Source organism: Ranitomeya variabilis, chromosome 1, assembly GCF_051348905.1.
Source record: "Ranitomeya variabilis isolate aRanVar5 chromosome 1, aRanVar5.hap1, whole genome shotgun sequence".
Taxonomy (NCBI): domain Eukaryota; kingdom Metazoa; phylum Chordata; class Amphibia; order Anura; family Dendrobatidae; genus Ranitomeya; species Ranitomeya variabilis.
In genome coordinates this window covers 1008380008-1008401952 of record NC_135232.1, presented here as the reverse complement: position 1 = coordinate 1008401952, position 21945 = coordinate 1008380008, and the positions used below count along the sequence as shown (strand labels likewise).

The 21945-nt window shown below is 42.4% G+C and overlaps 1 protein-coding gene and 1 long non-coding RNA gene across 2 annotated transcripts in view; one reads left to right on the top strand and one right to left on the bottom strand.

Moving 5' to 3' along the window:
• The window catches only part of GLRA3 (glycine receptor alpha 3), a 443610-nt gene that overhangs the window by 161168 nt on the left and 260497 nt on the right, over positions 1-21945 (top strand). The gene's annotated exons all lie outside the window — the stretch shown is intronic.
• LOC143792982 (uncharacterized) overlaps positions 19651-21945 on the bottom strand; it is a 33388-nt gene continuing 31093 nt past the window's right edge. The window contains exon 5 of the long non-coding RNA XR_013220014.1: positions 19651-21727. This is a non-coding gene — a long non-coding RNA (uncharacterized LOC143792982). The remainder of the gene's footprint in view (positions 21728-21945) is intronic.

Below are 21945 nucleotides of genomic sequence, written 5' to 3'. Positions count from 1 at the left end.
AAGAAAAAAAATCCAGTGAGCGGCAGTTCTGTGGGCAGAAATGCCTTGTTGATGCCAGAGGTCAGAGGAGAATGGGCAGACTGGTTCGAGCTGATAGAAAGGCAACAGTGACTCAAATCGCCACCCGTTACAACCAAGGTAGGCCTAAGAGCATCTCTGAACGCACAGTGCGTCGAACTTTGAGGCAGATGGGCTACAGCAGCAGAAGACCACACCGGGTACCACTCCTTTCAGCTAAGAACAGGAAACTGAGGCTACAATTTGTACAAGCTCATCGAAATTGGACAGTAGAAGATTGGAAAAACGTTGCTTGGTCTGATGAGTCTCGATTTCTGCTGCGACATTCGGATGGTAGGGTCAGAATTTGGCGTAAACAACATGAAAGCATGGATCCATCCTGCCTTGTATGGAGCATCTTTGGGATGTGCAGCCGACAAATCTGCGGCAACTGTGTGATGCCATCATGTCAATATGGACCAAAATCTCTGAGGAATGCTTCCAGCACCTTGTTGAATCTATGCCACGAAGAATTGAGGCAGTTCTGAAGGCAAAAGGGGGTCCAACCCGTTACTAGCATGGTGTACCTAATAAAGTGGCCGGTGAGTGTATTTGTGCGGATCCGCAGCTTTTTTGTATCCATTCCATTACGAAATCCGCAGGGGTAAAAACGCATGAAATCCGCACAAAATCCTCAGTAAATCTGCACATAATCCGCATAAAAAACGCATTAAATCCCCACCTGCGTTTTCTGCCAAGAGATGCTGAATCCGCACACAAAATTCCATATCCGCAATGTGTGCACATACCCAAAGGGACATCATCATAAAAATGCATGGTGCACTGTGCACTGTGCTATTAAATGGTCTGTTGGATACTACCGTGATCGGTAGTATCCAATAGCCCATTTAATAGCACAGTGCACTGACGTTCTTTTCATATTTAAAACAGCAGTCCAAAATTATTCCTCTTAGTTATTTGTCACCTGGCGGATCATTCTGTGCAGCAAACTGACTCAAACTGATGGTGTTGCTGTTAGAAGTATCTTTATCCTGCTTTGATTGAGACGAGTGATGTGACATATATTCCATGGTGCCCTCTGCTATTTTACCATTAGTATGCTTGCTGGTGGAAATTGTCTGTGTTTAGTAGCCATGATGGCTGTGATGTTGGTGCTCTTGCTGCAGTTAAAGCCTCCTATATACATTATGTATTACCATATATACTCGAGTATAAGACGACCTGAATATAAGCCGAGGCACCTAATGTTGTCACCAAAAACTGGGAAAACTTATTGACTTGAGTATAAGCCAGGTATGCATTGTCCCCTCATCCTTATCCTAGTATATATGGCTCCATATCTGTCCTTGTATGCATGGCTCCTCATCCTTGTATGCATGGTTCCCATCCTTGGATGCATGGCCCCCATCCTTGTATCCATGGCTCCCGTTTGTCCTTGTATGCGTGGCTCCCGTTTGTCCTTGTATGCGTGGCTCCCGTTCGTCCTTGTATGCATGGCTTCCCTTCCTTGCATGCATGGCTCCCAGTAATTGTATGCATGGCTCCTTATCCCCATCCTTGTATGCATGGCTCCTTATCCCCTATCCTTGTATGCATGGTTCCTATAAAAAAAAAATCCTACTTACCTTCTACGTGTGCCCCCACGGCATCTTGTTCCGGCAATAGCAGCTCTTCTGGCCAAGCAATCACGTGTCCCTGCTCAATAAAGAAATGAGTATTCACTCAACCCCTATGGGAGTGGAGAGGGGTGAATACTCAATATCTTACTGAGTGGGGGACACGTGATCCATCGTCCAGAAGACTGGCACCAGAAGGCGATGAAGCGAGGATGCACAGGGAAGGTATGTAGGCTGCGGCTGTAACTATGCGCGCTATAAGAGAAATGAATATTCACTGCCAGCGCAGTGAATGTTCATTTCTCTTTAGCAGTGGGCACAGTTAGGGTACTGTCACACTCTGCAACTTTCCAACGATCACGACCAGCGATACGACCTGGCCGTGATCGTTGGAAAGTCGTTGTGTGGTTGCTGGGGAGCTGTCACACAGACAGCTCTCCAGCGACCAACGATGCCGAAGGCCCTGGGTAACCAGGGTAAACATCGGGTTACTAAGCGCAGGGCCGCGCTTAGTAACCCGATGCTTACCCTGGTTACCATCGTAAAAGTAAAAAAAAAAGAAACAGTACATACTCACATTCCGGTGTCACGTCCCTCGCAGTCTGCTTCCCGCTCTGACTGAGTGCCGCCGTAAAGTGAAAGCAGAGCACAGCGGTGACGTCACCACTGTGCTCTGCTCTTACTTTACGGCCGGCAGTCAGTCAGTGCAAGAAGCAGACTGCGAGGGACGTGACACCGGAATGTGAGTATGTACTGTTTTTTTTTTTTTACTTTTACGATGGTAACCAGGGTAAACATCGGGTTACTAAGCGCGGCCCTGCGCTTAGTAACCCGATGTTTACCCTGGTTACAAGCGAACGCATCGTTGGATCGGTGTCACACACACCGATCCAACAATGACAGCGGGAGATCCAGCGACGAAAGAAAGTTCCAAACCATCTGCTACGACGTACGATTCTCAGCAGGGTCCCTGATCGCTGCTGCATGTCAGACACAGCGATATCGTATGGATATCGCTGGAACGTCACGGATCGTACCGTCGTAGCGACAAAAGTGCCACTGTGAGACAGTACCCTTACAGTCGCAGCTGCTGGCTCCTGCCCTTGTGACCCACTGCTCTGCCACTCCCCCTTCTGCGCTGTCTTTCTGGGACAATGACTCATTCATAAGCCAATGGGGGCTTTTTCAATACAAATAAATGTGCTGAAAAACTCAGCTTATACACTAGTATGTACGGTACTTGTTTTTTAAATATTTTTTCAGCAAAGTTAAAGCACCTTCCCAAAAACTATGTGATTTGAAGTGCTATGTAGGTACATGTTAAAAAAAGCTAGTATCTGAACAGGGCATTGTATTAGTGTGTCTTGTATATGTGTAATTTTTACTCTTAAAACAATTTGAAACAATTATTGTATCTTTAACAGAAATGATTGCATGAGAAATGCAAAAAATCAGTACAATTGCTTGTGACAAGCAAGCACAGTGTCTGCCACTGATTTCATATTTTTTTTCTACAAACACTATTATGATGTCTTGCTTCTGCTTTCAAGTGAATTAACAATGAAGAAAAATGTGTATTTATAATTCAAATGTAGCAGAACAGATGTGAGCTACACTATATCATTGATCAATTACACTGACTCGGGCTCAGCTGCTGGCACCACTCCTATCTCGGCACTTCATAGAATCATAGAATTACAGCATTAGAAGGGACCTCAAGGGTCAATGTGTCCGACCCCCTGCTCAATGCAGGATTCACTAAACCACCTCAGACAGATGTCTGTCCAGTCTCTGTTTGAAGACTTTCATTGAAGGAGAATCATCATTGCCCACCCTCACTGTCAAAAAGTTTTTCTAATATCTAATCTGTATCTTCTCCTTTTCAGTTTCATTCCATTGCTTCTCGTGTTTCCATGTGCAAATGACAATAATGATGATCCCTCTATACTGTGACACACATTCAGATATTTTGCAGACAGCTATTACAGGTGCATCTGACAAAAATAGAATGTCATCAAAAAGTTAATTTTCTTCAATACAAAAAGTGAAACTCATATATCACATAGAGTCATCACAAACAGAATGATGTATTTCAAGGTTATGTAAGATTGTTTAAAAAAATAAAAAAAAATCCATAAATGCTAGACTATTTTCTATTCATTTTCAATAACTTAATTTCTTACATGGCTCCTCATTTTCTCTTCAGTGCTTTCAGTTCTTTTATCTAAATAGAAAATGCTGATTATCTTATTTACATTTTTGTACTACCCCAGGTCTGATAGTATGCTTTGACATAAGATTGCATATGAAATTGCATGAGTTGCAAAATTTGTTCTTTTTTAATTGAGAGATAATCATGAAACCTAAATATTTTATATGAACAGTTGGGAAAATATGTATTTGATACACTGTTGATTTTGAAAGTTTCCCCACCTACAAAAAATTGAGAGGTCTGTAATTTTTATTGTAGGTACACTTCAACTGTGAAAGACAGAATCTAAAAATAAAAAGCAAAAAATCACATTGTCTGATTTTGACATAATTAAATTGCATTTTATTGCATTAAAAAAGTTTTTGATCACCTACCAAAGCCCTACTACTCTGTACTCACTACCTGTATTAGTTGCACCTGTCCACACTCTCAATCAATCACACTCCCACCTCTCCATCATGGCCAAGACCAAAGAGCTGTCTGTGGACATCAGGGACAAAATTGAAGATCAGCACAAAGCTGGGATGACTATAGGAATATAGGCAATAAGCTTGGTGAGAAGCCAAATGGAAGAAACACAAGATGACTGTCAATCTTCCTTGGTCTAGGATTCCATGCAAGGTCTTGCCTCATGGGGTAAGGATGATTCTGAGAAAGGTGAAGGAATCAGCCCAGAACTACACAGGAGGACCTAGTCAATGACTTGAAGAGAACTGGGACCACAGTCTCAAACATTACTGTTAACAACACACTATGCCATCACATATTAAAATCCTACAAGACACGCAAGGTTCCCCTGCTCATGCCAGCACATGTCCAGGCCCGTTTGAAGTTCACCAATGACAATCTAGATGATCCAGAGGAGGCATGGGAGAAGGTCATATGGTTAGATGAGACCAAAATAGACCTTTCTGGTATCAACTCCACTCTCTGTATTTGGAGGTAGAAGAAGGATGAGTACAAACCCAAGAACACCATCCCAACTGTGAACACAATGAGGGAAACATCATACTTTGGGGGTGCTGTTCTGCAAAGGTGACAGGATGACTCCACCATATTAACCCATTTCTGCCATTGGACGTACTATTCTGTCCATGTGGGGTGGGCCCTACTTCCCAAGCACGGAATAGTACGTCGAGCGCGATCGGCCCCGCTTATGGGGGGAGCACGGCCGATCGCGGCCGGGTGTCAGCTGCCTATCGCAGCTGACATCCGGCACTATGTGCCAGGAGCGGTCACGGACCGCCCCTGGCACATTAACCCCCGGCACACCGTGATCAAACATGATCGCGGTGTGCCGGCGGTACAGGGAAGCATCGCGCAGGGAGGGGGCTCCCTGCGGGCTTCCCTGAGACCCCCGGAGCAACGCGATGTGATCGCGTTGCTGCGAGGGTCTCTTACCTCCTATCCCTGCAGGCCCCGGATCCAAAATGGCCACGGCGCTGCATCCGGGTCCTGCAGGGATTACTTCCGGGTGCAGACCAGGCTCTGGTAAGCCTGCAGCACTGGAACTCAGATCGGTGATCTGACAGAATGCTGTGCAAACTGTCAGATCAGCGATCTGTGATGTCCCCCCTGGGACAAAGTAAAAAAGTTAAAAAAAAAATTCCCACGTGTAAAAAAAAAAATAAAATAAAAATCCTACATAAAGAAAAAAACATATATATTATCCCCATAAATACATTTCTATATCTAAATAAAAAAAAATCAAACAATAAAAGTACACATATTTAGTATCGCCGCGTCCATAACAACCCCACCTATAAAACTATATCACTAGTTAACCCCTTCAGTAAACACCGTAAAAAAAAAAAAAAAATAGGCAAAAAACAACGCTTTAGTCTCATACCGCCAAACAAAAAGTGGAATAACAAGCGATCAAAACGACGGATATACATAACCATGGTACTGCTGAAAACATCATCTTGTCCCGCAAAAAAGGAGCTGCCATACAGCATCATCAGCAAAAAAATAAAAAAGTTATAGTCCTCAGAATAAAGCGATGCCAAAATAATTATTTTTCTATAAAATAGTTTTTATCGTATAAAAGCGCAAAAACATTAAAAAAATGATACAAATGAGGTATCGCTGTAATCGTACTGACCCGAAGAATAAAACTGCTTTATCAATTTTACCAAACGCGGAACTGTATAAACGCCTCCCCCAAAAGAAATTAATGAATAGCTGGTTTTTGGTCATTCTGCCTCACAAAAATCGGAATAAAAAGCGATCAAAAAATCTCCGGTGCCCGAACATGTTACCAATAAAAACGTCAACTCGTCCCGCAAAGAACAAGACCTTATATGACTCTGTGGACTCAAATATGGAAAAATTATAGCTCTCAAAATGTGGTAACGCAAAAAATATTTTTTGCAATAAAAAGCGTCTTTCAGTGTGTGACGTCTGCCAATCATAAAAATCCGCTAAAAAAACAGCTATAAAAGTAAATCAAAGCCCACTTCATCACCCGCTTAATTAGGGAAAAATTAAAAAATTTAAAAAATGTATTTATTTCCATTTTCCCATTAGGGTTAGGGCTAGGGTTAGGGCTAGGGTTAGGGCTAGGGTTAGGGCTAGGGTTAGGGCTAGGGTTAGGGTTAGGGCTAGGGTTAGGGTTAGGGTTAGGGTTGGGGCTAGGGTTGGGGCTAGGGTTAAGGCTACAGTTAGGGTTGTGGCTAAAGTTAGGGTTAGGGTTGGGGCTAAAGTTAGGGTTAGGGTTTGGATTACATTTACGTTGGGAATAGGGTTGGGATTAGGGTTAGGGGTGTGTCTGGGTTAGGTGTGGTTAGGGTTACCGTTGGGATTAGGGTTAGGGGTGTGTTTGGATTAGGGTTTCAGTTATAATTGGGGGGTTTCCACTGTTTAGGCACATCAGGGGCTCTCCATACGCGACATGGTGTCCGATCTCAATTTCAGCCAATTCTGCGTTGAAAAAGTAAAACAGTGCTCCTTCCCTTCCGAGCTCTCCCGTGCGCCCAAACAGGGGTTTACCCCAACATATGGGGTGTCAGCGTACTCAGAACACATTGGAGAGAACAAATTTTGGGGTCCAATTTCTCCTGTTACCCTTGGGAAAATACTAAACTGGGGGCTAAAAAATAATTTTTGTGGAAAAAAAATATTTTTTATTTGCACGGCTCTGCGTTATAAACTGTAGTGAAACACTTGGGGGTTCAAAGCTCTCACAACACATCTAAATGAGTTCCTTAGGGGGTCTACTTTCCAAAATGGTGTCACTTGTGGGGAGTTTCTACTGTTTAGGTACATTAGGGGCTCTGCAAACGCAATGTGACGCCTGCAGACCATTCCATCTAAATCTGCATTCCAAATGGCGCTCCTTCCCTTCCGAGCCCTCCCATGCGCCCAAACGGTGGTTCTCCCCACATATGGGGTATCAGCGTACTCAAGACAAATTGGACAACAACTTTTGGGTCCAATTTCTCCTGTTACCCTTGCGAAAATACAAAACTGGGGGCTAAAAAATAATTTTTTGGGGAAATTTTTTTATTTTATTTTCACGGCTCTGCGTTATAAACTGTAGTGAAACACTTGAGGGTTCAAAGCTCTCACAACACATCTAGATGAGTTCCTTAGGGGGTCTACTTTCCAAAATGGTGTCACTTGTGTTTTTTTTTACTGTTTAGGTACATTAGGGGTTCTGCAAAAGCAATGTGACGCCTGCAGACCATTCCATCTATGTCTGCATTCCAAATGGCGCTCCATCCCTTCCGAGCCCTCCCATGCGCCCAAACAGTGGTTTCCCCTCACATATGGGGTATCAGCGTACTCAAGATAAATTGGACAACAACTTTTGGGGTCCAATTTCTCCTGTTACCCTCGGGAAAATACAAAACTGGGGGCTAAATAATAATTTTTGTGGGAAAAAAATTTTGTTTCATTTTTACAGCTCTGCATTCTAAACTTCTGAGAAGCACTTGGTGGGTCAAAGTGCTCACCACACCTCTAGATAAGTTCCTTAGGGGGTCTACTTTCCAAAATGGTGTCACTTGTGGGGGGTTTCAATGTTTAGGCACATTAGTGGCTCTCCAAACGTAACATGGCGTCTCATCTCAATTCCTGTCAATTTTGCATTGAAAAGTCAAACGGCGCTCTGTTGTGAATTCCGTTCTCGGACTCCCTCCTGTGGTCATGAATGGTACTTTGGTTAGTTCTGCTCTTGGACTCCCTCTGGTGGCTTTGAGCGGAACTGCTGGTCTCTGAGGTTTGCTTTCTCAGCTGACCTCATTTACTGTTAGGCTGGCTTCCCTATTTAACTCTACTCAGATCGTTACTTCATGCCAGCTGTCAATGTATCAGTATTGGTTCAGATCTCTCTTGGACTTCTCTGAGGACCTGTCTACTCCAGCAGAAGCTAAGTCTTTGCTAGTTCATTTGTTGTTACTGCTTCCTGAATATATTTCTTAGTACTGCTAATTTCTAGTCCAGCTTGCTATGATGATACTCCCTTGCTAGCTGGAAGCTCTGGGGTGCAGAGTGGCACCTCCACACCGTGAGTTGGTGTGGGGAGTCTTTTTGCTTACTCTGCGTGGTTTTTTGTAGTCTTTTGTGCTGACCGCATAGATCCCTTTTCTATCCTCTGACTGTTTAGTGAAGTCTGGCCTCCTTTGCTAAAACCTGTTTCATTCCTGTGTTTGTGACTTTCCTCTTAACTCACAGTCAATATATCTGGGGGGCTGCCTTTACCTTTGGGGAATTTCTCTGAGGCAAGGTTAGGCTCTATTTCTATCTTTAGGGGTAGTTAGCTCTTAGGCTGTGAAGAGGCGTCTAGGGAGAGTTAGGTACGCTCCACGGCTATTTCTAGTATGTGTGATAGGAGTAGAGTTTGCGGTCAGCAGAGTTCTCACTTTCCCAGAGCTTGTTCCGATTACTAGTTTACTCATCAGGTCATTCCGGGTGCTCCTAACCACCAGGTCCATAACAGTACAGCTGGCCAACAAAGTGTTAATGCATCTCAAAAGAGGGATAAGAGAATTTCTGAACCCATTTTTTTTCTTTGCAGTGTGTTTTGTCTTTCTTTTCCCCTTAATCTCTGGGTGGTTCAGGACTCAGGTGTAGATATGGATATTCAAGGTCTGTCCTCTTGTGTGGATCATCTCACTGCAAGAGTACAAAGCATTCAAGATTATGTAGTTCAGAATCCGATGTTAGAGCCTAGAATTCCAATTCCTGATTTGTTTTCTGGGGATAGATCTAAGTTTCTGAATTTCAAAAATAATTGTAAACTGTTTCTTGCTTTGAAACCCTGCTCCTCTGGTGACCCCATTCAGCAAGTAAAAATTATTATTTCTTTGTTGCGTGGCGACCCTCAAGACTGGGCATTCTCCCTTGCGCCAGGAGATCCTGCATTGCTTAATGTAGATGCGTTTTTTCTGGCGCTTGGATTGCTTTATGATGAACCGAATTCAGTGGATCAGGCAGAGAAAATCTTGCTAGCTTTGTGTCAGGGTCAGGATGAAGCAGAGATATATTGTCAGAAGTTTAGAAAATGGTCTGTGCTTACTCAATGGAATGAGGGTGCCCTGGCAGCAATTTTTAGAAAGGGTCTTTCTGAAGCCCTTAAGGATGTTATGGTGGGATTCCCCATGCCTGCTGGTCTGAATAAATCAATGTCCTTGGCCATCCAAATTGATCGGCGTTTGCGTGAGCGCAAAATTGTGCACCATTTGGCGGTGTCCTCTGTGCAGAGGCCTGAGCTTATGCAATGTGATAGAACTTTCACCAGAACTGAACGGCAAGAACACAGACGTCAGAATAGGCTGTGTTCTTACTGTGGTGACCCCACTCATGCTATCTCTGATTGTCCTAAGCGCACTAAGCGGTTCGCTAGGTCTGTCACCATTGGTACTGTACAGCCTAAATTTCTTTTGTCTGTTACTCTGATTTGCTCTTTGTCATCCTACTCGGTTATGGCATTTGTGGATTCAGGCGCTGCCCTGCATTTGATGGACTTGGAGTTTGCCAGGCGCTGTGGTTTTTTCTTGGAGCCTTTGCAGTATCATATTCCATTAAGGGGAATTGATGCCACGCCGTTGGCCAAGAATAAACTTCAGTACTGGACTCAGTTGACCATGTGCATGGCTCCTGCACATCAGGAAGATATTCGCTTTTTGGTGTTGCATAATTTGCATGATGTGGTCGTGTTGGGTTTGCCTTGGCTACAGGTTCATAATCCAGTATTGGGTTGGAAATCAATGTCTGTGTCTAGTTGGGGTTGTCATGGGGTACATGGCGATGTTCCGTTGGTGTCAATTTCTGCTTCCACTCCTTCTGAAGTCCCTGAGTTTCTGTCGGATTACCAGGATGTATTTGATGAGCCCAAATCCAGTGTCCTACCCCCTCATAGGGATTGTGATTGTGCTATAAATTTGATTCCTGGTAGTAAGTTTCCTAAGGGCCGACTTTTCAATTTATCTGTGCCAGAGCACGCCGCTATGTGGAGTTATATAAAGGAGTCCTTGGAGAAAGGGCATATTCGCCCGTCTTCATCACCGTTGGGATCAGGGTTCTTTTTTGTGGCCAAGAAGGATGGTTCTCTGAGACCCTGTATAGATTACCGCCTTCTCAATAAGATCACGGTCAAATTTCAGTACCCTTTACCTCTGCTGTCTGATTTGTTTGCTCGGATTAAGGGGGCTAGTTGGTTCACCAAGATAGATCTTCGAGGGGCGTATAACCTTGTGCGTATTAAACAGGGCGATGAATGGAAAACAGCATTTAATACGCACGAGGGCCATTTTGAGTACCTGGTAATGCCATTCGGGCTTTCAAATGCTCCATCTGTGTTTCAGTCCTTTATGCATGACATCTTCCGAAAGTATCTGGATAGATTCATGATTGTATATTTGGATGATATTTTGGTCTTTTCGGATGATTGGGAGTCTCATGTGAAACAGGTCAGAATGGTATTCCAGGTCCTTCGTGCTAATTCCTTGTTTGTGAAGGGGTCTAAATGTCTCTTCAGAGTTCAGAAGGTTTCCTTTTTGGGCTTCATTTTTTCCCCTTCTACTATCGAGATGGACCCTGTTAAAGTTCAGGCCATTTATGATTGGACTCAACCTACATCTGTGAAGAGCCTCCAGAAATTCCTGTGCTTTGCTCATTTTTACCGTCGCTTCATCGCTAATTTTTCTAGTGTGGTTAAACCTTTGACTGATTTGACAAAGAAAGGTGCTGATGTGGTGAATTGGTCCTCTGCGGCCGTTGAGGCTTTTCAGGAGCTGAAACGTCGTTTTTCTTCGGCCCCTGTGTTGCGTCAGCCAGATGTTTCGCTCCCTTTTCAGGTCGAGGTTGATGCTTCTGAGATTGGAGCAGGGGCTGTTTTGTCTCAAAAAAGTTCTGATGGCTCTGTGATGAAGCCATGTGCCTTCTTTTCTAGAAAGTTTTCGCCTGCTGAGCGTAATTATGATGTTGGCAATCGGGAGCTGCTATCTATGAAGTGGGCATTCGAGGAGTGGCGACATTGGCTTGAGGGAGCCAAGCACCGCGTGGTGGTCTTGACGGATCACAAAAATCTGACTTATCTCGAGTCTGCCAAGCGGTTGAATCCTAGACAGGCTCGATGGTCGCTGTTTTTCTCCCGTTTCGATTTTGTGGTCTCATACCTTCCAGGTTCTAAGAATGTGAAGGCGGATGCCCTTTCTAGGAGTTTTGTGCCTGATTCTCCGGGAGTCCCTGAGCCGGCTGGTATTCTCAAAGAGGGGGTAATTCTGTCTGCCATCTCCCCTGATTTGCGGCGGGTGCTGCAGGAGTTTCAGGCTGATAGACCTGACCGTTGTCCAGCGGAGAAACTATTTATCCCTGATAGATGGACTGGCAGAGTTATTTCTGAGGTTCATTGCTCAGTGTTGGCTGGTCATCCTGGGATTTTTGGGACCAGAGATTTGGTGGCTAGGTCCTTTTGGTGGCCTTCCTTGTCTCGGGATGTGCGTTCTTTTGTGCAGTCCTGTTGGACTTGTGCTCGGGCTAAGCCCTGCTGTTCTCGTGCCAGTGGGTTGCTTTTGCCCTTGCCAGTCCCGAAAAGGCCTTGGACGCATGTTTCCATGGATTTTATTTCAGATCTTCCTGTCTCTCAAAGGATGTCTGTCATCTGGGTGGTTTGTGATCGCTTTTCTAAGATGGTCCATTTGGTACCCTTGCCTAAATTACCTTCCTCCTCTGATTTGGTGCCATTATTTTTTCAACATGTGGTTCGTTTGCATGGCATTCCAGAGAACATTGTGTCGGACAGAGGTTCCCAGTTTGTCTCTAGGTTTTGGCGGTCCTTTTGTGCTAAGATGGGCATTGATTTGTCTTTTTCTTCGGCTTTCCATCCTCAAAAAAATGGCCAAACCGAACGAACCAACCAGACTTTGGAAACCTATCTGAGATGCTTTGTTTCTGCTGATCAGGATGATTGGGTGACCTTCTTGCCATTGGCTGAGTTCGCCCTTAATAATCGGGCTAGTTCGGCTACTTTGGTTTCGCCTTTTTTTTGCAATTCTGGTTTTCATCCTCGTTTTTCTTCGGGGCAGATTGAGCCTTCTGACTGTCCTGGTGTGGATTCTGTGGTGGACAGGTTGCAGCAAATTTGGACTCACGTAGTGGACAATCTGACGTTGTCCCAGGAGAAGGCCCAACGTTTCGCTAACCGCCGTCGTTGTGTTGGTCCCCGACTTCGTGTTGGGGATTTGGTTTGGTTGTCTTCTCGTTATGTTCCTATGAAGGTTTCTTCTCCTAAGTTTAAGCCTCGTTTCATTGGTCCTTATAAGATTTCTGAAATTCTCAACCCTGTCTCATTTCGTTTGGTCCTTCCAGCTTCTTTTGCCATCCATAATGTGTTCCATAGGTCTTTGTTGCAGAGGTACGTGGCGCCTATGGTTCCCTCCGTTGATCCTCCTGCCCCGGTGTTGGTTGAGGGGGAGTTGGAGTATGTGGTGGAAAAAATTTTGGATTCTCGTATTTCGAGACGGAAGCTTCAGTATCTGGTTAAGTGGAAGGGCTATGGTCAGGAGGATAATTCCTGGGTTGTTGTCTCCGATATCCACGATGCCGATTTAGTTCGTGCCTTTCATTTGGCTCGTCCTGATCGGCCTGGGGTCCCTGGTGAGGGTTCGGTGACCCCTCCTCAAGGGGGGGTACTGTTGTGAATTCCGTTCTCGGACTCCCTCCTGTGGTCATGAATGGTACTTTGGTTAGTTCTGCTCTTGGACTCCCTCTGGTGGCTTTGAGCGGAACTGCTGGTCTCTGAGGTTTGCTTTCTCAGCTGACCTCATTTACTGTTAGGCTGGCTTCCCTATTTAACTCTACTCAGATCGTTACTTCATGCCAGCTGTCAATGTATCAGTATTGGTTCAGATCTCTCTTGGACTTCTCTGAGGACCTGTCTACTCCAGCAGAAGCTAAGTCTTTGCTAGTTCATTTGTTGTTACTGCTTCCTGAATATATTTCTTAGTACTGCTAATTTCTAGTCCAGCTTGCTATCATGATATTCCCTTGCTAGCTGGAAGCTCTGGGGTGCAGAGTGGCACCTCCACACTATGAGTCGGTGTGGGGAGTCTTTTTGCTTACTCTGCGTGGTTTTTTGTAGTCTTTTGTGCTGACCGCATAGATCCCTTTTCTATCCTCTGACTGTTTAGTGAAGTCTGGCCTCCTTTGCTAAAACCTGTTTCATTCCTGTGTTTGTGACTTTCCTCTTAAGTCACAGTCAATATATCTGGGGGGCTGCCTTTACCTTTGGGGAATTTCTCTGAGGCAAGGTTAGGCTCTATTTCTATCTTTAGGGGTAGTTAGCTCTTAGGCTGTGAAGAGGCGTCTAGGGAGAGTTAGGTACGCTCCACGGCTATTTCTAGTGTGTGTGATAGGAGTAGAGTTTGCGGTCAGCAGAGTTCCCACTTTCCCAGAGCTTGTTCCGATTACTAGTTTACTCATCAGGTCATTCCGGGTGCTCCTAACCACCAGGTCCATAACAGCGCTCCTTCCCTTCCGAGCTCTCCCATGCGTCCAAACAGTGGTTTACCCCCACATATGGGGTATCAGCGTACTCAGGACAAATTGTACAACAACTTTTGTGGTCCAATTTCTTCTCTTACCCTTGGGAAAATAAAAAATTGGGGGCGAAAATATAATTTTTGTGAAAAAATATGATTTTTTATTTTTACGGTTCTGCATTATAAACTTCTGTGAAGCACTTGGTGGGTCAAAGTGCTCACCACACCTCTAGATAAGTTCCTTAGGGGGTCTACTTTCCAAAATGGTGTCATTTGTGGGGGGTTTCAATGTTTAGGCACATCAGGGGCTCTCCAAACGCAACATGGCGTCCCATCTCAATTCCAGTCAATTTTGCATTGAAAAGTCAAATGGCGCTCCTTTGCTTCCGAGCTCTGTCATGTGCCCAAACAGTGGTTTACCCCCACATATGGGGTATCGGCGTACTCAGGACAAATTGTACAACATCTTTTGGGGTCCATTTTCTCCAGTTACCCTTGGTAAAATAAAACAAATTGGAGCTGAAATAAGTTTTGTGTGAAAAAAAGTTAAATGTTCATTTTTATTTAAACATTCCAAAAATTCCTGTGAAACACCTGAAGGGTTAATAAACTTCTTGAATGTGGTTTTGAGCACCTTGAGGGGTGCAGTTTTTAGAATGGTGTCACACTTGGGTATTTTCAATCATATAGACCCCTCAAAATGACTTCAAATGAGATGTGGTCCCTAAAAAATAATGGTGTTGTAAAAATGAGAAATTGCTGGTCAACTTTTAACCCTTATAACTCCCTAACAAAAAAAATGTTGGTTCCAAAATTGATGTAAAGTAGACATGTGGGAAATGTTGCTTATTAAGTATTTTGTGTGACATATCACTGTGATTTAATTGCATAAAAATTCAAAGTTGGAAAATTGCAAAATTTTCAACATTTTCGCCAAATTTGCATTTTTTTCACAAATAAACGCAGGTAATATCAAATAAATTTTACCACTAGCATGATGTACAATATATCACGAGAAAACTGTGTCAGACTCACCAGGATCCGTTGAAGCATTCCAGAGTTATAACCTCATAAAGGGACCGTGGTCAGAATTGTAAAAATTGGCCTGGTCATTAACGTGCAAACCACCCTTGGGGGTGAAGGAGTTAAAGGGGGATGTATGGGGTCATGTATCGCAAGATTTTGGCCAACAACCTCCTTTCCTCCGTAAGGGCACTGAAGATGGATCATGTTTGGGTCTTCCAGCATGACAATGACCCAAAACACACAGCCACAGTAATTAAGGAGTGGCTCTAAATCCCCCAAAATTACTGGTAGCAACATGCGTCTTGAATTCATAAAACATATATTTTTATTAAAAAAACTTTTTATAAAAGCATGATAAAAAAGGACAAATGGCAAAGAGTGCCACACCACCAGAATTATGGGATTGTGCACAAACAGATTCAGATTATGACAGTCCAATAATAGACTAACAAGGGAGTATCATACATAATCACCAATACAATACCGAAGAATAAATCAAATGTATCTGGGTAAACAAGCTACTATTCATAGAGAAGAGTAACATATGCGTAGAATACAAGATAGATAGCTGAGAAACAAATGTTTCTATAGTTACCAGCAAGGGACTGTCAAGAGGCACTGCAGAGTACAGCCAGGCAGTGGGTATCAGGGATTCATATACAATGTATTATAAATAAATGAGGACTGTAGCAATGTTATATAATGTATATTTAACCCCTTAGTGACAGAGTCAATTTTGACCTTAATGACCAAGCCAATTTTTAAAATTCTGACCACTGTCAATTCATGTAATAATAATTCTCTGGAATGCTTCAATGGATCCCACTGATTCTGAGACATCTTGTACATCATGATAGTGTTAACATTTCTTTGATATGACGTGTGTTTATTTATGAAAAAAAACAAATTTGGCACAAATTTTGAACATTTTGCAATTTTCAAACTTTTAATTTTTATGTCCTAAAATCTAACAGCTATATCACACAAATCGTTCATAAATAGCATTTTCCATATGTCTACTTTGCAACAGCACAATTTTTGAAACAATTTTTTTTGTTAGGACGTTATAATGGTTAAAATTTGACCAGCGATTTCCTACTTTTCCAACAAAATTTACAAAACCATTTTTTTAGGTACATCACATTTGAAGTGACTTTGAAGGGTCTATATGACAGAAAGTACCCAAAAGTGCCACCATCATAAAATATGCACCCCTCAATTTGCTCAAAACCACAGTCAAGAAGTTTATTAACCCTTCAGTTGCTTCTCAAAAACTGAGGCAATGTGGAAGGAAAAAGTTAACATTTAACTTTTTTCACAAAAAAAATTAATTTAGACCCAAACGTTTATATTTTCACAAGTGAAACAAGAAAAAATGAACCCCAAAATTTGTTGCTCAATTTCTCCTTAGTATGCTGATTTCCCATATGTGGGCGAATCCACTGTTTGGGTGCACGGTGGGGCCTTGGCAGAGAAGGGGCACTGTTTGACTTTTTGAATGCAAAATTGGCTGGAATCAAGAGCAGATGCCATGTCCTGTTTGGAGACCCCCTGATGTGCCTAAACAATGGAGCCCATTTTGGAAACCACACCCCTAAAGGATTTTATCCAGGGGTTTAGTGAACATTTTGATCCCAGAGTTACGACACATAATTTGATAACATTAGGCTGTCGTATTGAATATGTTGCCATTAATGTTGAGCTAGCTACTCCAGTTTGCATCGGGTGCTCAGCCAGTCTCCAGACCTGGACCCAATAGAAAATCTTTGCAGGGAGCTGAAACTCAATGTTGTGCTGCAAAATCTCCATAACTTGTAAGATCAGAAGAAGATCTGTATGGAGGAGTTGGCAAAAATCCCTGCTGCAGTGTGTTCAAACTTGATCAAGAACTACAGGAAACGACTGACCTCTGTAATTGAATACAAAGGTTTCTGAACCAAATATTAATTAATTATGTAAAAGTCATACAATGCGATTCCCTGTATTTTTTTTCAAGATTCTGTCTCTCAATGATGAAGTGTACCTATGATAAAAATTGCAGACCTCTCGATTCTTTGTAGGTGGGAAAACTTGCAAAATTGGCAGGGTATCAAATACTTATTTTCCCCGCTGTATATACAAAACGTATTTAGACCAGTTTACTTCATATACATTTTTTCATGTCATAGACTTATTATAAAATAGTATCATGAGGTTTGTACACATGCTTGAAAATTAGTTGCAAAAAAAACAAACCTGGAATATGATAACTATAATATGATGTGAGTTGCAGTTCTTTGTTTAGGCACCTTTTGCAGCCATTACAGCCTGAAATCTTCTTTGGTGTGGTTCTATGAGCTTGGCACATTTGTAATTTTTGTAATTTTCTCTGACTTTTCTCTGAAAATCCTCTTAGTTCTGTCATAAGAGATAGCCATTTTGAAGGACATTTACCAACATTTCCTGAAGCAATGCCTGCATTGTCTTTGCTGTGTGATTTTTATTCTGTTGGAAGGTGAAGCTCTAGTCTGAGGTCAACAGAGCTTTGAGGCAGATGATTTTCATTAAGGATTTGTCTTGTCTTTGCTTTGTTCATATTCCCCTCAATAAGAATTCTCTCAGTAACTGCAGCTTAATAACAACCACACAATATGATGTTGCCACCACAATGCTTCCCTGGACTGGCTGTATTGACCATGTATCTTAGGCCGGTTTCACACTAGCATCTCAGTGCGCAGCATATGCCTGCGTACTTATTTCCTTAAGATCCAGATAGATCCGCATGTGCCTTACGTACCTATGTTTAACATTGTATATGCAGGTGTACGCAGGGACATGTGTTGTATGTGGATGCATCCCCGTGCATCGTTTTGACGTGCCCTTCAAAACAACACACAGGGATGCATCTGCATACAACACATGTCCCTACGTACACCTGCATATACAATGTTAAACATAGGTACGCAAGACACATGTGTTTCTGTACGCAGGCATATGCTGCGCACTGAAACACTAGTGAGAAACTGGCCTTAGTGGTGTATGGTTTCCTTTAAACATGACACTTGGCATTCAGGCCAAAATTCATGTTTAGTCTCATTATTGTTTTTCATTAGTCAGCAATTTCTTTTGTTTCATGGTCTCAGAGTCTGTTAAGTGCCTTATGTATCAAACTGCAAGTAGGCTATCATGTGCCTTTCACAAAGGAGTGGCTTCTGACTGGTAGAGTGCTGCATAGGGTATTGCCTTTTGGGAAGGTTCTCTCCAGTGATGAGTGAGTATACTCGTTAGGCTGGAGTCACACATAAATCGGTCTGTTTTTCACTGCTAAGAATTGCACAATTGTTCCCGAACAGTGATATGTATGTCATCTGTGTGCAATGTGAGGATGAAATTTTTTCTCGTCAAAGTATCTGTGTGACATCCGTATGTTATCCGTATGTCGAGATTTTCTCGCTGGCTTGGAAAATTGACATATAATGGATCCATGGCCTCGAATATTCGTGAAAACATATATACAGTCCATATATATATATATATATATATATATATATATATATATATATATATATATATATATATATATATATATATATATATATATATATACACAGTATATATGTATATATATATATATTTACACTGTATATGTCAGTGAGACACATATATATATATATAAAACATTCAAAATAAAACAATAAAAATAAAATCAAATATACACATATTTGGTATCGCCGCGTTCAGAATCACCTGATCTATCAATAGAAAAAGGATTAACCTGATTGCTAAATGGCGTAGCGAGAAAAAAATTTGAAACGCCAAAATGACTTTTTTTGGTCGTTGCGACATTGCATTAAAATGCAATAACGGGCGATCAAAAGAAAGTATCTGCACCAATATGGTATCACTAAAAACGTCAGCTCGGCACGCAAAAAATAATCCCTCACCTGATCCCAGATCACAAAAAATGGAGACGCTACGGGTATCGGAAAATGGTGCAATTTTTTTTTTTTTTTGCAAAGTTTGGAATTTTTTTTCAGCACTTAGATAAAAAATAACCTAGACATGTTTGGTGTCTATAAACACGTACTGACCTGAAGAATCATGATGGCAGGTCAGTTTTAGCATTTAGTGAACCTAGCAAAAAAGCCAAACAAAAAACACGCATGGGATTGCACATTTTTTGCAATTTCACCGCACTTGGAATTTTTTTCCCATTTTCTAGTACATGTCATGGTAAAACCAATGATGTCGTTCAAAAGTACAACTCATCCCGCAAAAAATAAGCCCTCACATGGCCATATTGACAGAAAAATAAAAAAGTTATGGCTCTGGGAAGGAGGGGAGTGAAAAACGAACACGGAAAAAAGGAAAATCCCAAGGTCATGAAGGGGTTAATAGCCTAGAGAGGGACCATAGTTATTGCCCCCCCAGCTTAAAGCATTGGCCCCCAGCCACCCCATAAAAGGCGCATCTGTAAGATGCGCCTATTCCGGCACTTAGCCTCTCTCTTCCCATTACCCTGTAGCGGTGGCATATGGGGTAATATCAGCACAATTTTGTAATGTAAAGACAAATCTGTGAAGATGCCATTTTATTAAAGACTATCCAGAATCTGCAATGATTGCAATGGTGCAAGATTTTAAACAGAGGAGGCAGGGACCTGTCATTCAAATACCATAGGCAGATGGAGGGGCCGAGCAATCACAGACAGGGAGGAGAAGACTCAGTGTATAGTCCAGCCCATGTACACCAAAATCTGATTAGAATAAATCTTCAATGGGTGATTAAAGAAAAAACACAAAATAATTTTCTTCACCGCAGGTATCATTTTAATCGGTATTACAGCGCCGTTACAGTCTTTTTTTACTCTACGTTTCAAAAACGTGTTGACAGGATCACATTTTTTCATGTCCTGATATGTTAACTAAGGGAGGGTATACTTAGTTTTTCTCATAATTGTATATCAATTCATTCCTGTGCATGTCTCTGACTGCCATAGGAGCCATTGCACTTGCAACCTATCACGGGTTCCATTTTGAACTCTGTTGTCAGAGATTTACAATGATCAGATCGCCTGTGTGTAGCAGAAATGCTCATTTACTATGAGCATTGACAACAGGGTGGGTCTCATAGCAATCTGGCAATGACAACTATAGAGATCTGCTGGAGACCTCTGGTTGTTTTGACAACCCATCGGTGACCCGCGATCATGTGACGAGGTCACCGATGGACAGGATTAATGATGTGCTTCCGGTAAGCGCGAGTTAAATGCTGCTGTCAGAGATTGACAGCAGCATTTAACTAGTTAACAGCCGCAGGTGGATCACGATTCCACCAGCGGCTGTTGCGGGCACATGTAATCTGTATAGATCAGCTGTCCTGTACCCAGAAAGGTGCAGGCTCGGCACCGGAGCCCGCACCAAACGGGGAGAATCCAGCATCGGCATACTATTATGCCCAATGTCAGAACAGAGTTAAATGGTTATAAAACTTAGTATGTAATGTGCATTCAAAAGTTTGCTGCGCACACCTGTTCATGCAATGGTTTTCCTTGTTCTTACGGAAATGTGCACATTGTAGATTCTGACTTAAGCCAGCTAAACCATGAAGGAATACATATGGAAATAAAGCATAAAAAACAGAACCAGGATGTGTGTTATTAAACTTTAGATTTATCAAAGTATCCACATTTTAGTCAGATGACAGTATTACACATCCTTGGCAATCTGTTTGCTTCATCAAGAAGTCACCTGGAATGGCTTTCTAACAGTCTTGAAAGAGTTCCAATAGCTGCTGACCACTTGTTGCCTACTTTGTCTTATTCCTGCTGTCCAAATGATTACAAAGCATCTTAATTGAGTTGATGGCAGGTGATGCCGGAGGCCATGTCATTGGATGAAGCCCTCCTTCCTTATATTTTTAGTTTCATATCTGATATATAGTGAGAGGGTGTGTTTGGGGTCATTGTCCTTTGCAATACAAATGATGGTCCCGCTAAGTGCAAACTGATGCATATCATTGCGAAATGCTGTGGGAGACATTCTTGGTAAGTGTACATTGATTTACGAAAAGCTCACAGCAATGTCAATAGCACTGTCACACCGCCCCTCTATGCTTCATAGTGGGCACCACACATGAAGAAACCATCTGCTGTTTTTTATGGGTCTCACAAAATTATGGTGGTTGGTACCAACAATCAAACATTTTGGCCACAGTTCAGATTTTTGACTGATCTAATGTCCAGTTCTTCTGTTGCTAGGCCCAAACAAGTATCTTCTTGTTAATAATAGTCCTCACTTGTTGCTTCTTTGTGAGCAGCGGACCTTTATGGTTTAATTTCTGCAGCCTCCTCTGGACAGTTGAGATGTGCCTGCTACGTGATATCTGTGCTTTACAGATGAGTGGATTGATCCACAGAGGATTGACTTTTGAGACAAATTTCCTGAAACTTGCAGGCCCTTGGGAATTCGAATACTCTGCGACTTGATTCATTAAGATCGACAAAAAAAACATACTCCTATTTCACACACTGCTGAAGTCTGAGATGGTGTGCTAATGGTGTGAGGTATGGCCACACGGGATTCCCCAAAATGCCCAGCAGCTATCACATCACAGTAGTACAGCCAATCAGGGGGATTTACACGCAGATTTTATAGATGCTGGCTAAGCTGATTGTAGCCTCTCTTTTTTGGTAGCTAATCCCCTAAGTGAAAATAGCCAAATTATGCCTAATTGACCATTTTCACTGTCCGAATTCATGTGATTTATCAGTGTTACAAGGTCTCAGGTGTAAATGGGGAGTAGATGTGTCAAATTTGGTGTTATCGCTCTCTTACACTGGTCACTGGAAGTTCAACATGGTACCTCATGGCAACAAACTCTCTGTGGAGCTGAAAAAAAGATAGAGTGAGTCAAAAATTATTACATTCTCTGTGGAACAACTGAACACAACCTGAATGAAATGTCAGAATGGTCACATCTGCATAGCACTGCATGCTGAAAGGAAAAAGTCATTCATTGTACTTGCGTTGGTGAGACAGATCCAGCCATGTTACTTGTATTTGATTATTATTATTATTATTATTATTATTATTATTATTAATTCTGG